A 15,874-nucleotide genomic window follows, 5' to 3' on the forward strand; every position below is an offset into this window, starting at 1 on the left:
GCCCTCCAGGAGCTCACAGGACACATCAGGCTGGTAGTTCTCTCCAGCAGTGAAGATGGCGGTGCCTCCTTTGAGTCTTGGTTCTGCAGTGCTAGTGATTGACTGAAAGTCTTCCAGTGTCCAGACAAAGGCTCTACCGCTCAGCCTTGCAGCAGTGAAAGTGGGAATGGAAATCAAGTTCCATCTGACCTCGAGGACTCCCTGGGGATGTAAAGATGGCACCAGACTTACAATGGGGTTTAAAGGACAACACCTCCTCCCAACCACCACCAGCAGGGCCATGAAACAGGTCCAACTTTTCAAGAAAACTGCTGTTGGTGGAGTTCTGGAAAACAGCCACCTTCATCTCACAAACCCTTGAGCATGGAGATTGAAAACCCAGGCAATTTGACTGACCTCCCACCCTGACATTAGGAAAAAAAAATAGTTCACCCAAATAGCAATTTCTGGGCCTATCAAAGCCAGGCCTTCCCCCACTTCTTGTTCTCAACTACAAAATCCTATTCTCAGACCTTGTGTGGTATGTTCTTCTCTGCCCCCATATTCCAAGTCACAGAGTTTGGGGATACCAACCTCTCACACCTATGAACGTTTGCTATAAATGTTTTAAAGGTAAATTGAGTATTTTATTTTCCTCCACTGAATTATTACTTACAAGGTTACCTTGTGATAAACCCTTGCGGAAAACTATAAGCTGAATAGTGGCAAGTTATAGACTGACTGCATTGGAATTTGTGGTTGCTAGGATTTGAACTCAGGACCTCTAGAAGTTAGAGTTCCGTGCTCTTAACCGCTGAACCATCTCTCCAGCCCCTTCTATGTTCTTGAAATTCTATACACATTGATGAGTGCATCTCTCATCAGCTTACTGACACTTCTAGACGGCCATGGCTGCGCATACATTGTCTGCCCGAAAGAAGCAGTAGGTGTGGCCCAACTGCAGTTACTCCACTGAGTTCAGTGCTCGCCTGGGGACAGCACAGTTCCTCCCCTTCATGCTCTCTCCTCCCCTCTTTGTTTTTCTTTTCTTTTCTTTTTCTTTTTTTTTTTTTTTTTTTTTTTTTTTTTTTTGGTTTTGGTTTTTGGTTTTTTGGATTTTGGTTTTTCTGAGACAGGGTTTCTCTGTATAGCCCTGGCTGTCCTGGAACTCACTCTGTAGACCAGGCTAGCCTCGAACTCAGAAATCTGCCTGCCTCTGCCTCCCAGAGTGCTGGGATTGCAGGTGTGCGCCACCACCGCCTGGCTCCCTCTTTGTTTTCAAGACAGAACCTCTCAATAGCCCAGGATGCCCTTGGCCTGATAGAAATCCTCCTGCTCCAGTCTCCCAAGTTCTGTCCCAAGTTCTGACATTATTGTCAGTGTGCACTAAGGTAGACTAAGCCAAAACTTGTCATGTCTGAACACACACACACACACACATAAACACACCCTAGAAGACAGAAACAGAAGAAAGGAGGAAACAAGGGAGAGAGAGAGAGAGAGAGAGAGAGGGAGAGAGAGAGAGATTGTTGCTGTGGTGGGCATACCTGTAGACCCAGTTACTACAAGCAGAGGCAGGATTTTAAGTTCCATACCAACCTGGGCTACATACTAAGACAGTTTAAAAGGGAGAGGAGGGTATGGGTAGAAGGCTTAGATAGCTTAGTACTTAAAAGCACTAGCTACTCTTCTGGAGGACCTAGGTTCAATTCCCAGCACCCACCTGGTGGCTCATAACCTAACACCAGGAAATTCAGCACCCTCTTCTGGCTTCCATGGACACAAGCATACACATGGCACACAGACATACATGTAGGCAAACCCAACCACACACGGCTTTGGTTTTGTTTATTCATTGGGCTGCAGGTGTAGCTTTATTAATAGAGGGCTTGCTTTGAATGCGCAAAGCCCCGTGTTCGAAGCCCAGTGTCCCACACCCAGCACACGGTTAAACCAATGAGGTGGCGCATGCTTGTGGCTCCAGCACTTGGTAGAGGCATGGGAATCAGAAGTCTAGGTTTTTATTTTGTCATCGTTTTGTTTGTCAACTTGACAAAAGCATGAATTTGCTGGGAAGAGGACCAGCTAGGACTAGAGAAAAATCTGTCCATCACAGACTGGCGTGCACACGAGTATATGGGGGAATTTTTTTTTTTTTTGATTAATGAGGGCTGTGGGAGGGCCTGCAGAGGGGCCATCTCTGGACACTCAGTGGTCCTGAGTGCTGTAAGAAAGCAGGCTGAGCAAGCCATGGGCAGCAAGCCTCTAAGGCGTCCTCCATGGCCTCTGCTGCAGGTCCTGCCTCCAGGCTTCAGCTCGACTCTTCCCGTCATGGTGGACTTTTCTGTAAACTGAAGTAAACCCTTTTCTCCCCGGGCTGCATTTGGCCGTGGTGTTTATCACAGCAATAGAAACCTAACTAAGACACAGTCAAAGGCTTAGTGCTATAGAGTGTCTGTCTGGCCCTCACAGAGTAATGCCGTTAGTTTGATTCACAGTACTGATGGATTAAAAAGAAGAGAAAAGGAGGAGAAAACATTGCAAGTTCAAATTTCAGCCATGAAGATTTGGCCCCACCTTTATGTGTGTTTGTTTCCTAACGAGTTTCTAGTTTTAGATCCTAAGTCATTTTGCCTCTGGTTTCCCAGCCGTGGAATTACAAGTACACACACCACTGGACCCCTTTTGGTGGTGGTTGGTTTGTTTTTGGAGTCATGACCTGTTGCAGGATTTTCCACGTCCCATCACAGTAGGACAGTGGAAGGCCTGTGATTGTACAGGAAAAGGGAGGCGAAGCTAGGAGTAGTGGGGACAGAGAGATCACAGGAGGAGGAGGAGGAGAATCTGAGATGGCTTTGGATGTGGACCTGCGTGGTATTTACTAGCCACAAATGGTTGTGTTTTTATAAGGTTAGAGATTATTGGGATATTGCTTTTATCATTATCAATTGGCCCTAAAATTATTGTATTGACATTTTGTAAATTGTGATATTATTTATACATATATCTGACTTGTTAATTAAACATTAAAAGTCTTGATTCACCGGGCGGTGGTGGCACATGCCTGTAATCCTAGCACTTGGGAGACAGAGGCAGGCGGATTTCTGAGTTCTGGTCTACAGAGTGAGCTCCAGGACAGCCAGGGCTATACAGAGAAACCCTGTCTCGAAAAAACCAAATCCAAAAAGCCAAAAAAAAAAAAAAAAGCCAAAAAAAAAAAAAAAGTCTTGATTCTACCAGATAATTAGGTGGTGAAGAGGCAGATTGTGGGGTATGTGGGGCATTGCATGATAGCAAAAGAAACTTGGGGTCCCCTACCAGAGAGATGGCAGACACCAGTGAGTGAGATGGCCCAGCGGAGGCCCCATGGCCCCGCAGAGCCTGAGAGTTTGTGGCCTAGAGACCAGCAGCTTCAGAGAGTTGGCAGCAGCAGGAGGGCGGGAGTGTGGTCAGAACCTGCAGAGAGTTGGCTGGGTGACTTTTTTAATATTTCCTGCAACAGTGACCTGACTATGGTAGCCCCAGCTGGCCTGAACTCACTGTGTAAGACTGGGCTGGCTTCATACACATAGCGATCAGCCTGCCTGTGCACCCCAAGAGCAGTACCCCCTACCTTCAAGGTGTGTACTGTCAACCCTGGGCTATGCCTGGATCTTCTGAACCTAGGTTTTAGGGATTGAACTCAGGCCCTTATGTCTTTGAGGCAGGTACATTACTGACTGAGCCTTCTCCCTAACCCCTTAACTTTTAGGGTGTATGCTGTCCAAAGCACAGGCCTGGAAAACAGATGTGTCTTATAATGACTCCAAACAAGTTCTTCCGGGTCTCTGGGCCTCAGTTTCTTCTTTGAGGGAGAGAGAGCCGTTATCTCTGACCAGAACCCAGGCTCTTTTTAAGCTTCACACTCTCCACACTCTTCACCTGCATCTCCGCAGTGGTGCCCCACCCCTCCCCTCACCCCTACCCCCACAGCTAGGACAGACCCCGAATGTAAGAGAATCCTCTGACTGGTGTTCTCTCTGCACTCCCAGGATAACCACTGTCCCCGCGGTAGGAAACCTGCAGGACTGTGGAAGGAAATGTGCCAACGGCTGCCTCCAGAGGCTGACAGTTTTCTTCACGGGTGGCAAAGTGAAGCTATTTGAGAATCAGCTTGCAAAGCACCTGGCCCTAAACACCTCCTTCCTACTCCCGCTTAGCCAGAGAGACAGCAGCAACTTCTCTCTCTCTCTCTCTCTCTCTCTCTCTCTCTCTCTCTCTCTCTCTCTCTCTCTCTCTGGAGCCCCACAGTGCCGCCAGACCTGACTGAGTGAAGAATGCAGAACAGATAGAGTACTGAGCTGAGCCATGGGGCCCCTTCTTCTAAAGGCCTGAGCTCGGGATGAAGCAAACTTTTCCGACCAAGAGCACATTGCTCATAACCTGTCATAACCGAGCCACCGACTGCACAGAAATGAATCTGGGTGGCCATGTCCCAGGAACACTTTATTCAAGCTCACTGAAGATTTAATTCCTGAATGATCTCACAGGGCTTTTTTCAGATTTTTCTCCAGCCATTTAAAATATAAAGCCTAAATTTAGCTCAATTTCATTCAAAAAAACAAATGAGTCCTGGACCTTTAATCCCAGCACTAAGCAGTGTGAGGCAAGAGGAATCAGGAGTTCAGGACCAACCTGGACAACATATGAGACCCTGTCGAAAATAACTATCTCAGCCAGGCATAATGGTGCATGCCTTTAATCCCAGCATTCAGGAGGCAGAGCCAGGCCAGCAACTCAGGTGAGTTTGAGGCCAGCTTGGTCTACAAAGTGAGTCCAGGACAGCCAGCACGGTTACACAAAGAAACTCTGTCTTAAAAACCACACACACATATACACACACAAAAAGTATCTCTTGATGCGTTTGACCTTTGAGCTAGTTTGCCAACCTATGCTTAGATATTTGTTTTGATTTCTTTTAAATTTTAACTATTTTTTCATAGCAAAGGAAGATGTGTGTGTGTGTGTGTGTGTGTGTGTGTGTGTGTGTGTATGTGTATAACTTTATAGCATATGCTCACAATCTCAGCACTCAAGAAGTTGAATCAGCAAGAATTAGTTAGATGTAGTGGCACATGCCTTTAATCCTAGGACTTCAGAGGCAGATACAAGTGGATCTCTGAGTTCAAGACCAGCTTAGTCCACAGAGTGAATTCCAGGACGACCGGAGCTAAACAGAGAGACCTGCCTCAAAATAACAACAAAAAGATTGCCAGACGTTTGAAGCCAGGTTGGGTTATATGGCTAACAATAATAAAGAGCAACTTTAGAAACAAAATAAATTTAGAATAATTCATAATTTCAATATGCAGAGGTATCTGTGTCTAATGATGATATTATTTACCCATCCTGCCTCTCTAGCTAGCTTCTTGTATTGTTTCTGTCTAATATGATAGCTACTCATTTATGCTTGTCTGTCTGTTTTCTAGTGGGCAACAGGGGTGATGCTTGAGACAGAATCTCAGAATCTGACACTGTGGCCATGCATGACCTAGGATTTGACAAATAGCTCAGGCTGGCCTCAGACTCATGGCAATCCTCCTGCCTCAGGCTCCTGAGAGCTGGGATTATACGTATTAACTCATTTTACTGAGTGAACATCTCATGTATTTCAGGTAGGCCTTAAACTTGATTTTAGTGAAGGATGACCTTGACTGACCTTTCTGCTTCTGCCTCATGAATATTGAGATTATAGGCATGCACCATAAGATTGTACATATGTATGTAGTATGTATGTATGTATGTATGTATGTATGTATGTATATATGTATATATGTATATATGTCTCCAACTCTGCCTCTACCTCCCCAGTGCTGGGATTAAAAGTGTGTGCTGCCACACCTGTAAGTTTTTTTTAAGATGGAAATATCCAATTTCTCTCAAGCATGGCAGAGATGAAGCTGGACTAGCAGTACACAGAACCGCGCAATACCTGGAAAGCCCACGGCATCGAGGAAGCCAGAGCCATCTTGGGGGCTGGAAACACCTGATGTTCCCAGCCTTTTGCTTTAACTTGCTTTTCTCTGTGAAGTATTCATTGTCTTTGGACAAGCAATAAACGGATTATCAGCAGCGTTAGGTTTTAAGGAGAAATTGCTAGATTTACAGCACAGCCTGCAGAAAATTCCTCAGGTCAGGTGACAAGGTTAACAGGGCGAAGCACCTGGCAGGACCTTCTGGGCTTCCAAGGGAGTGAGGGTCTGGGCTCTCACCTGCTCCTTTCAATTAGTCTAGTCATTGTCCCTAGGAGTTCAGTTAGGGATAGCAGTAGATTGCTTGCTTGGAGGCATTTTATTTGTTTATTTCAAGTCTAACTTGATCGCTTTACTTTTAGGTTTACAATCCATGATAACTAGATATGAGGCTGCTTGGATTCCTGGACTCTAAAGGGACCTCCAAGCCCTGTAAGAGTTGACCAGTCCATGACACAGTTGCCTGGGTTAAGTTTAGAGATGGTTAAATGTTTGTGTCTTTGATTTTATCAATGAATGATTACACCTTCCGTCCAAATAACTGTGGAAAGTTGTGAGACCTTTAGAAATGAGCAAGCAATACACACTTCATCCCATCAAACCAAAATAAATCCTCCCTCTCTTAAAACAATAAAATAAAATAAAAAATAAAAGAGCCAGGCACAGTGGCAATTTTAATCCCAGTGCTCAGGAGGCAGAGGCAACCAGATCTCTGTGACAGCCAGGCATGGTGGCAGCTTTAAATCCATCCAGGCATAGCAGCGCCTTTAATCCCAGCACTCTGGCTCTAGAAGCAGCCAGACCGCTGTGACCTGGAGCCTGGATTGGTCTATATTGTGGGTTCCAGGATAGACAGGGCTATGAAGAGAGACCCTGTCTAATAAAAAATAAACGAAACAAGAAAGAGAAAAGGAGAAAGTGGGGAGATGTCTGAGCAGCTACGAGCACACACTGCTCTTGCAGGAGCCCTGAGCTCCATCCCCAGCACCCCATTCTGTCAGCTCACAACCACCTGTAACTATAGCTCCAGGCAATCCCAGGAGTCCAATAGCCTCCTCAGGCATACATACACATACACATACACATGCACATGCACATATACATACACATACACATGCACACGCACACACACATACACATGTACACGTACACGCACATGCACATTCACATACACATACACATGCACACACACATGCACATACACATGCACATGCACATGCACATACACATACAAATGCACATACACATACACATGTACATAGACAGCTAGACACATGATTAAAATAAATATTTTTAATGAAAGAAAAGTGTGGGACTTGGTCACTCACATATTCGTTTTAACTGGTTTTCAGAGCATCTTCAATATTCTGAACGCATCTGTTATATCTAAGATCTTGGTTTTACTCATAAAAGAGATACAACCTGCCTTCTTTTCCCATTGAGGAAGCGGAGGAAGAATTGGGAAAGAGGCTGCCCTGGGCCCTGCCTGGTCTGACTCCCAGTTTAGTACTCTTAACGCTCTGCTGTGCACCACTGATGGACCAGAAGGTGGCATGGAGGGCCACCGCCGACAGGTGCTTTAGCTCTCTGTTTCAGACCCCGATTCTCGGGCTCCAGAGAACAGATCCGAAGCACAGAGGTTGGGGTAGGGGAACAGCTCCATTCATCAGCAATTCCCAGTATCTTAAAACAGTGATGTGGGGTGGGGGTACAATGAAGATTCGCCTTAGACTGTAAAGTCTCTCCCGCCGCTAAGGAGAGGACTCCTAGCCCCCATCTGATTTGCTAGGGATCCTCCTGCTGCCTCTGCCCCAACCCCTTGCTCCGGCCCTCGCGGCCCTCCTCCGAGACCCCCGGGCGCATCCTAACCACCGAGGTCGGACTCTGCCCCCGCCCCGCCTTCCCCCTCCCCCCGGGGGCGGTGGCCCATGGCGGGTGCTCTCATTGGCTGAGGCGCAAGCAAGGGCCAGAGGCAGTGATGCTGATTGGCCAGGGCGGCTCGGCGAAGCTTGGGAGCCTAGCGAGTCGCTGGGGGAAGCTGAGCAGACGCCAGGCGCAGCCCGGAGTGTCGGAAGGTGATCGCGCTAGTCGGACCCGCGGATCGCAGCCTGTAGATCGCAGCCCGGGCCTGGAGGTAAGTGCGACGCGTCTGGACGCGCGTGGCCGGCCCTTCCGAAGGAAGCCCTACACCCGAGAAGCCAGAGACGGGCATCTTCCTCTAAAATCCGGGCCCTCCATCCAACCAGGACGCGGGCTCCTGCTCCGAAAGGGAAGGGTCTCCCACTTCCCAGGCCCCAGAAAGCTTCGTGTAACCTTCAGAAATGGGGCTGTCTCTCCTGCCCGCTGACTGGAGGGGGGAAATTCCTCCCTTGTTTCAATCCTTGAAATCGATGCCCCCCACCCCCAAAGTGGAGTACTGCCTCCGCTAATATCTAGACCCTCTCTCATCCCCTTCCTGTCCTAAAAATCTAAGTTAGGGTCTCTTGTTTCTCTCTCATTTTTGTCTCCTTGGAATGCTGAGGTCACAGCTTGTACAGAACGGTCCTATCCCTCCCCGACTGTGAAAGTCCTGGAGAGTAAGACCCTGCCTACAACAAGGACATTCCAGGCCAAATCACCTGCATGCCCATTCCAGAAACCAGGTTCTGGATTCTGGGAACAGATGACTTCTCTTCTATCCCTATGAAGACTCTTTCCCACCCATAGGAGAGGCCATAACCCCCCCCCCCAACAAGGCTTTTAGGGGCCTCTGCTTCCCAGGCCCAGAGCTTCCTTCAGGGTCTCCAAACTCTAAGAACACAGATGGCCTTGACACGGCAGGACCAGCAGGCACCCCCTTCCTCCCCCACCTCCAACACAAATATAAAAGGCTCTTATTCAGTGTTACCCTACAGACGCAGGTCTCTCCTGGACAAAGGGCTGTCAACATAGAGAAAGCGCTGCTGGCCCACTTCCAAGGGCCCCTTGTTTGTTTCTTGCCCCCATCAACTCCTGTGGCTACTGCCTGATGGAATTCCCTGGGCATTAGGCCAAGAGAGGGATGCCACTGAGCTTGTCCACTGGTCTAGGGACACTGGTGGCTTAGCTGTGTGCTTAACATTGTTGGCTTAGCTGTGTGCCTCCCTCACACTAGCCCGAGGAGGTCTGGTGGGGGCAGGTCAGGAAACAGGAAAGCATTGAATCTTGGCCTGTTCTCTGGATCTGGGATGTGGGGTATGGAGAGATGTGTTTCCTGGAGGCCAGAGGACAGCTGGGGGAGACAAATGGCCCTGTCTGCAACCCTTCCATGTAAAAGAGCATCTACATTAAGACTGGGCGTTCATTTGGTACTTGAACAAACTGAGGCACAAAGAGAGAGAGGGACTGACTCAAGGTCACCCAACCAGTCCCTGACAAAACCAGCATAGCTCCTATAGAGTCACTGGGGATCCCCAACACTAGCTCCAGGCTTCACATGGACAGTGGGCACTTCTGAGCACCCTGTCCACTCATCACAGACACAGCAACACTGAGAAAGTCATCCCAGAAGGAGCAGAGCTTGTAGAAAGTCGACACTCCACAGCTCTGGTGGAATCCTTTCCTGGGGGCTTAAGGGTTACTGCTGTGCAAAGCTTGCCAAAATCAAGACCAGCCCAGTAGGGTGGATGTTATCAGTGACACTATGTAGAACCAAGGCTACTGTGAGGTCCTCGGCTGCATGGTTTGCCCCAGGAAGGGGTGCCTGAGGAAGGTGCACCCCTTTCCTCCCGCCTCTGCTCATTCTCTCCGGATTCCATTCTGGACAGAAATGGCTCGTCCCTGCTTAGATCCTGCACCCTTTCCTGGCACTTGGGGGGTTTCTGGGACCATTTAGTGATCACCAAGCAGTAGTGACCAGACCCCTGCAGACGGGAGAGTCTGGGGCACCAACTCTCCTTGCCCCTTCCTCCCAGCTGGAGTGTAGCTGTCGTCCGACAAGGGGGAGCCAAGTGTTGAGTTCAAGGTGAAAACTTAGAGTGATGGTTTCTATCTGCTTCCCGGTGTGTGATCTTAGGAAGATTTTCTTTTCTTGTTTCTTTTCTTTTTAAAGGCAGTCTCACATAGGACAGGCTAGCCCCCACCTCACTGCATAGTGGAAGATGACCTTGAACTTCTGATCCTTCTGCCTTCACCCCCTGAATGTGGGGACTGTGTGAGTTTACCACATCGTCACAGCCAGCTTTCGTGCAGGGCTGACGACGGGGCAAAGGGCTACATGCTAGGCGGGCATATTACCAGCAGAGCTATATCCCCTGACCTTTGGGAAAGTCCTCCTCTCTCTGTTAGTTATCCTCAGAGTGAAATAAGTTGATCCTCAAAGAAGACAGCACAGCTAATAAGTACAAATAGTGCTCACAATTTCAACCAATTCAAGCCAGGCGGTGGTGGCACGCACCTGTAATCCCAGGTAGATAGATCTCTGTGAGTTGAGGCCAGCCTGGTCTATAGAACAAGTTCCAGGATAGCCAGCGCTACACAGAGAAACCCTGTCTAGAAACCATCCTCTCCAAATGAGACAGCTGAAATGGGTAGTGTGTCAGCAGTGCCTCTGGATGTGGCCAGGAACCTCTGTTGCAGACAGTCGACCAGGACAAAGGCAACAGAGAAACCCGGACCACGGGAGGAAAGGAAGCAGAGCAGTGTGTGCAGTGGACCACAGACCTTAAACCCAACTGAAACCTAGGGCCAGCCACAGACTGGCTACCTCTGCCTGGAGCAGCATGCACAGTCACTGACTTGTCTGAGCCTCAGTTCCTTCTCTCTAGCCTGGAGGGTGGGTATCCGTAGGGATAGGCATGAGGTGGGCATGAGGTAAGGGGTGGGCATCAGGTAAAGGGTGGGCATCAGGTAAAGGATGTGCATCAGGTAAAGGGTGGGCATCGGGTAAGGGGTAGCTTGCATTGAGGTTTCTTATTCTTAACCCCACTGGCACTTTGAGTTGGGTGATTCTCAGCTGTGAGTTTTATTTTCTTCTTTGCATTTTATACACTTGATGCTAGTAATACATCTTCAGCTGATAGAAAAGGAAATACCTCCTGTTAGGATAGGGAGATGGATTCGTGGGTATAATGTCTGGTGTGTGAGCATCAGTTTGGATCCCCAGCACCCCCCTCAAAGCCAGGCTAGACAGCTGGGGAATGGAGACAGGTAGCTCTTAAGTGAGCCAGTCTTGCCAAAAGGATGAGCTCCAGATTCAGTGTGACACCTCGTCACAAAGAATGAACTGAGTAGCAGCAGTAAGACACCTAATGATGACCTCTGGACGCCACACTCCCCACCATAAACACCATACACCACACATACACACACACCACACAGACACCACACAAACACACACACTACACAGACACCACACAGACACACACACACCACACACACACCATACATACCACACACACACACCACACACTCATACCCACACACACACCACACACACACATACACCATACATACACACACACTACACACATACACCATATATACACATACACTATACATATACCACATACATACCCCACACACACCACACACACACATACACCATACATACACACCACACACACACACACACACACACACACACGCACACACAATCTCCAGACGACTCAATGTCTGATAGAGGCTAAATTCTTCCTCCTCTCCTTCCTCATTGGGAACAGCTGGCCTAGTATGGCTTCAGACATGGCTAGTAATTGAGCTAAGTCCCCCCTGTTGCACCAGCTCCTCGCTGTGGTTTCTCCCTGATGGGTAGGTGGGGAGCGCTCTGTGGGTAAGCCTCCAGCAACCAGGTCCCTTTAGTCTCTGTCCTCTCAGGAGAAATCTGCCATTTGCAGAGCACCATTAGGATTCCTGTTTTATAGACCATGGAGAGGAGAAGTCTGGTCAGAGGGCTTCTCATCTTCCCCCACAGAGGCCGAAGAGATGCTCAAGGAGAAGGCGCTTGAAATTGATTCCATCTATTTCTATACATGGAGGGGGGTTGGACACGCCACAGCGTGCATGCTGAAGTCAGAGAACAACTCTTTAGGGCTGGCTCTTTTCTAATTGGTGGGTCCCCCAGGGTGGAACTCAGGTTTTAGTCTTGGGAGCAAGTGCCTTTACCTGCTTGCTGAGCCCGGAATACAGTTTTAGAGACCATCTTGTTTGAGAGACTTTCGCAGAAGAATGTGAGGCTCTCACACAATTTAAACTCCCTGGAGACCCAGCGGCCAGGAATCTGCTCCAGCAATGTCCCCGCATGTGTGCAGATGATTAAAGGGCACCCACTTGTCACTCCAGCATGGGAAGACGCAGCGTCCTGGTGTGCTCCAGTGGAGAAAGGAAGTGACGTTTTAGAATAAGGTAGATTTAGGCCCTGAGCTTGGAACGGTCTCGGAGATGTATAATTAATGAAATACAATCACTGAAACAATATAGAGAATATGGTCTTATTTTAAAAACATAATATCAATACCCAAGAAAATGGACAGTTAGGGGCCAGTGAGATGACTGAGTGGGTGGAGAGACTCATCACCAGCGGTCTGAGTTCCATGCCCAGGGCCTACACAGCGAAGGAGAGAAACTCCTAAAACCTGCTTCTCCAGCTCCCATGAGAACGCTATGACACGTACACACAGATAAATGTATTTAAGTTTTTAAGAAGATGAATCACCTTCAGACAGCTCATCAGTCTTAAAGAGAGGGAAAAAAAAAAAAACAATAGTTAAAAGGATTGAAAGGAAGTCCTGAGAGGGGGACAGCCCCGTTCCCATGCGTTCAGGAGGCCAGAGGAGGAGCCCAGCCCGCGGTTCCTGCTGGAGCAAAGCCAAGTCCACGCTTTGTGTAGCCATACTTGATACATACCTGAAGTTGCCAAAGGCAGAGGCTCAGACCTTCTGAGCTTCCAGAGGCTTCTGAGGCTAAGAAACAGGCATGAGAGCTGTCATCTATACCGGCTCAGGGTGTGGAGGTGTCTTGGACTTAGAGACCTGTGACCTGTCACATGGCTATCAACCACTCTGATCTTTCAGACCCTCCTTACCCATAAGTCCTTGTTCGAGGTGTTAGTAAATACTGCAAATAAACAACAGCGGCATCCAAGTCGGGAGGACAATAGAAGTGACCTGACTTGTTAGGGTGAGGATTCACTGGGACCTTGTGTTCCAACCCTTGGTAAACAGTCGCCGCTTGATTTAAGTAGCCACTATCTCTCTCATCTCTTTCTCCTTCTGTTTGCCTGTGCCCTGGCAAGAGACAGACCACAAAACCCTCCTAAGTGGCAGCTGAGCTGCCCGGGGCCTACGAGAGCGCTCAGCAGAGTGGATGTATAGTCCTACGTGCCACCATGCCTGACAGGTTCTCGGCTGAAAGTCAGGGGAGGACTCTGAGGGGAGCCGTGCTCCCGTTCCTCCTCCCATGCCTGACTACCCTCTTCCTCTAACACTAAATGTTAAGCTCTTAAAAGACTGGCCTCCAATTACACATTCCGTCAGTAATTCCAATTCCAAGGGCAAATTGTCCTTCAAAAGCTGCTCAAAATCTGTCTTATTTTCTTTTTTTTTTTTTTATCTCCTCTCCTCCCATTTCCCTTCCCTTCTTCTCTCCTCCTCTCCTCTCCCCTCCCCTCACTTCCTTTCCCCCAACCCTTAAATTTTGGAACAAGGCCTTACTATTATCCCTGGCTAGCCTGGTCCTCTCTATGTAGCCTAGACCATCCTTGCATTTGATATGTAGTTCAGGCTGATCCCAAACTCATGACAATCCTCCAGCCTCAGGCTCCATGTGCTCAGTTGTAGACTCCGGCACCTTTATGGAAATTTCCCTTTAATCCTTCTCTACCCTGCGTCACAAAACCATTTCTCCCTCTACCCGCATCCCAGTCTCCCTTGGTTCCTTCACTGTTGCCTGGTTTTCTCCATTAATTCCCCAGCAATTAGGGCTAGCCTTGTTTGTGCCCACCTTCCAAATGCACCGCCCGGTTTCTAGCAACAAGAGACAGTGCTGAATGCATTTAGTAAAATTATTTGTGGGGCTGAATAGATGGCTCATCAGTTAAAAGCACTGCATGCTCTTCCAGAGAACCTGGGTTCAATTTCCAGTGTCCACATGGCAGGAGATCTAACACCCTCACACTGACATACAGGCTAAGCACCAGTGCACATAAAATACAAATAAATAAGTCACTTAAGGAAAAGGAAAATTATTTTGTATTTTATGTGTATCACTGTTTTTGCCTGCCTGCCTGTATGTATGTGTGTATGTATGTATGTATGTATACACATACACACATATATATATGCATATATATGTATGTGTATATATGTATATATGTATGTGTATACACACACACACACACACACACACACACACACATATATATATGCTGTGTGTACCTAGTCCCTGAGCAGGTTAAAAGAAGCACCAGATAACCTTGATGGACAGTTCTAAGTAGACACACGGCTGCTGAGAACCAAACCCTGGTCTTCGCCCAGAACAGAAAGTGTTCTTATCTACTGAGCTCCAGGGCTAGAGTCCAGTCAGACTCTGTGAATTGTCATTGTGAGAAAACAGACAATGCATTAAGTTTAAAGACTGCCGTTCTGTGACATTAAGCATGTCCACAGTGCTGCTGTGGCATAACCTAGCTCTAAGATATCCTCAGTAAGGATACCCCGTAAGGAAGATGAAGTGGTCCCACCTCACGCCTTGTCTGTCCTGAATACTTCCTGTGGACAGACCTGCGCTCTGTGTGACTGTAGTGTTTAGCTTCCCCATGATAGTGCATACAACAGTACTTCTTTCCATTTTAGGGAACGGCATTCTGTTATAGAGGTTGACTGCGTCTTGCTCCTGCACTTATCAGCCAGCCAATAGGCATGGGAAGGTGATAGAAATCTTGCCTACTGTGAACATATGTGTGCTGGTCATGGCTTAAAGGTCTGCTTTTGAGCTGCAGGTGCAGCTCATTTGATTTGGTACAGTGCTTGCCTAGCAGGTAAGGAGCTCTGCCTTTAAAGTCATCCACAGCTACAAATGAGCTTGAAGCTCATCTGGGGTACATGGAGACCCTGTCTTTAGAAGGAGGGTAGGTATTTGCTGGGGAAATGGTTTAGGCAGGGAAAGTGCTTTGCTTGCACGTATGAGGACTGGAATTTGGATCTCCAGAGCCTTTATAAAAGCCAGGCAGACTCGCTGGCTGCCACCGCCACCGCCACCACATCACACTAGACATGCAGGAAAAAGAGAAAGAAAAGCCTGCTTTCAGTATATACCCAGGAGCCAAACTGACATGTGGGGCTGACTCCCTGTTGGACCTGAGGACCCTGGGCGAGACTGTGTACATCCTGTCTGCAGTGTGGGCTCCAGTGTCCACACATACTCAGTAGTGACTGTCCTCTGCCTTGTCCTGCCTGTCTGGGCAGTGCGACATTGCTCCATGGTTGTTTTGGCTTATATTTTGGTAATGGCTGTGATGTTGAGAATCCACTGTTCATGTGCTTGCTGCTCCTGAATGCTTCTTCAAGTCCTTTTCTACTTAAAAAAAAAAATTACAGACTCGGTGTGGTGGGGCCCCTGTTTAATCCCAGTACTTGGGAGGCAGAGGCAGGTGGATCTGAACCCAAGCCCAGTCTGGACTAATAGAGAGCTGCAAGCCAGCCTGGGCTACTTTGTGAGTAATCTCATTAAACAAAAGTTTCAATAAAACAAAAAATATTACACTAATTTATTAGGGGGGGGGTCACACATGTGTTGTGTGGTTGTGGACATCCGAGGATAACTTCTTCCATGTGGGTTCTGGGAATCAAACTCTGGTCATCAGGCTTGGTGGCAAAAGTCTTTACCCGAGTCTTCTTGACCCCTCGTGTCCCCTTGGCCTGCTTTTCAAC

General features: G+C 48.1%; 1 protein-coding gene across 1 annotated transcript in view; it reads left to right on the top strand.

Annotated features, from left to right (window-relative positions):
* Positions 1–8,031: 8,031 nt before the first annotated feature.
* The window catches only part of Abat (4-aminobutyrate aminotransferase), a 94,751-nt gene continuing 86,908 nt past the window's right edge, over positions 8,032–15,874 (top strand). The window contains exon 1 of the mRNA XM_052194880.1: positions 8,032–8,124. The gene's annotated coding sequence lies outside the window, so the exon portion shown is untranslated. The remainder of the gene's footprint in view (positions 8,125–15,874) is intronic.

This window comes from Apodemus sylvaticus, chromosome 10, assembly GCF_947179515.1.
Source record: "Apodemus sylvaticus chromosome 10, mApoSyl1.1, whole genome shotgun sequence".
NCBI lineage: Eukaryota > Metazoa > Chordata > Mammalia > Rodentia > Muridae > Apodemus > Apodemus sylvaticus.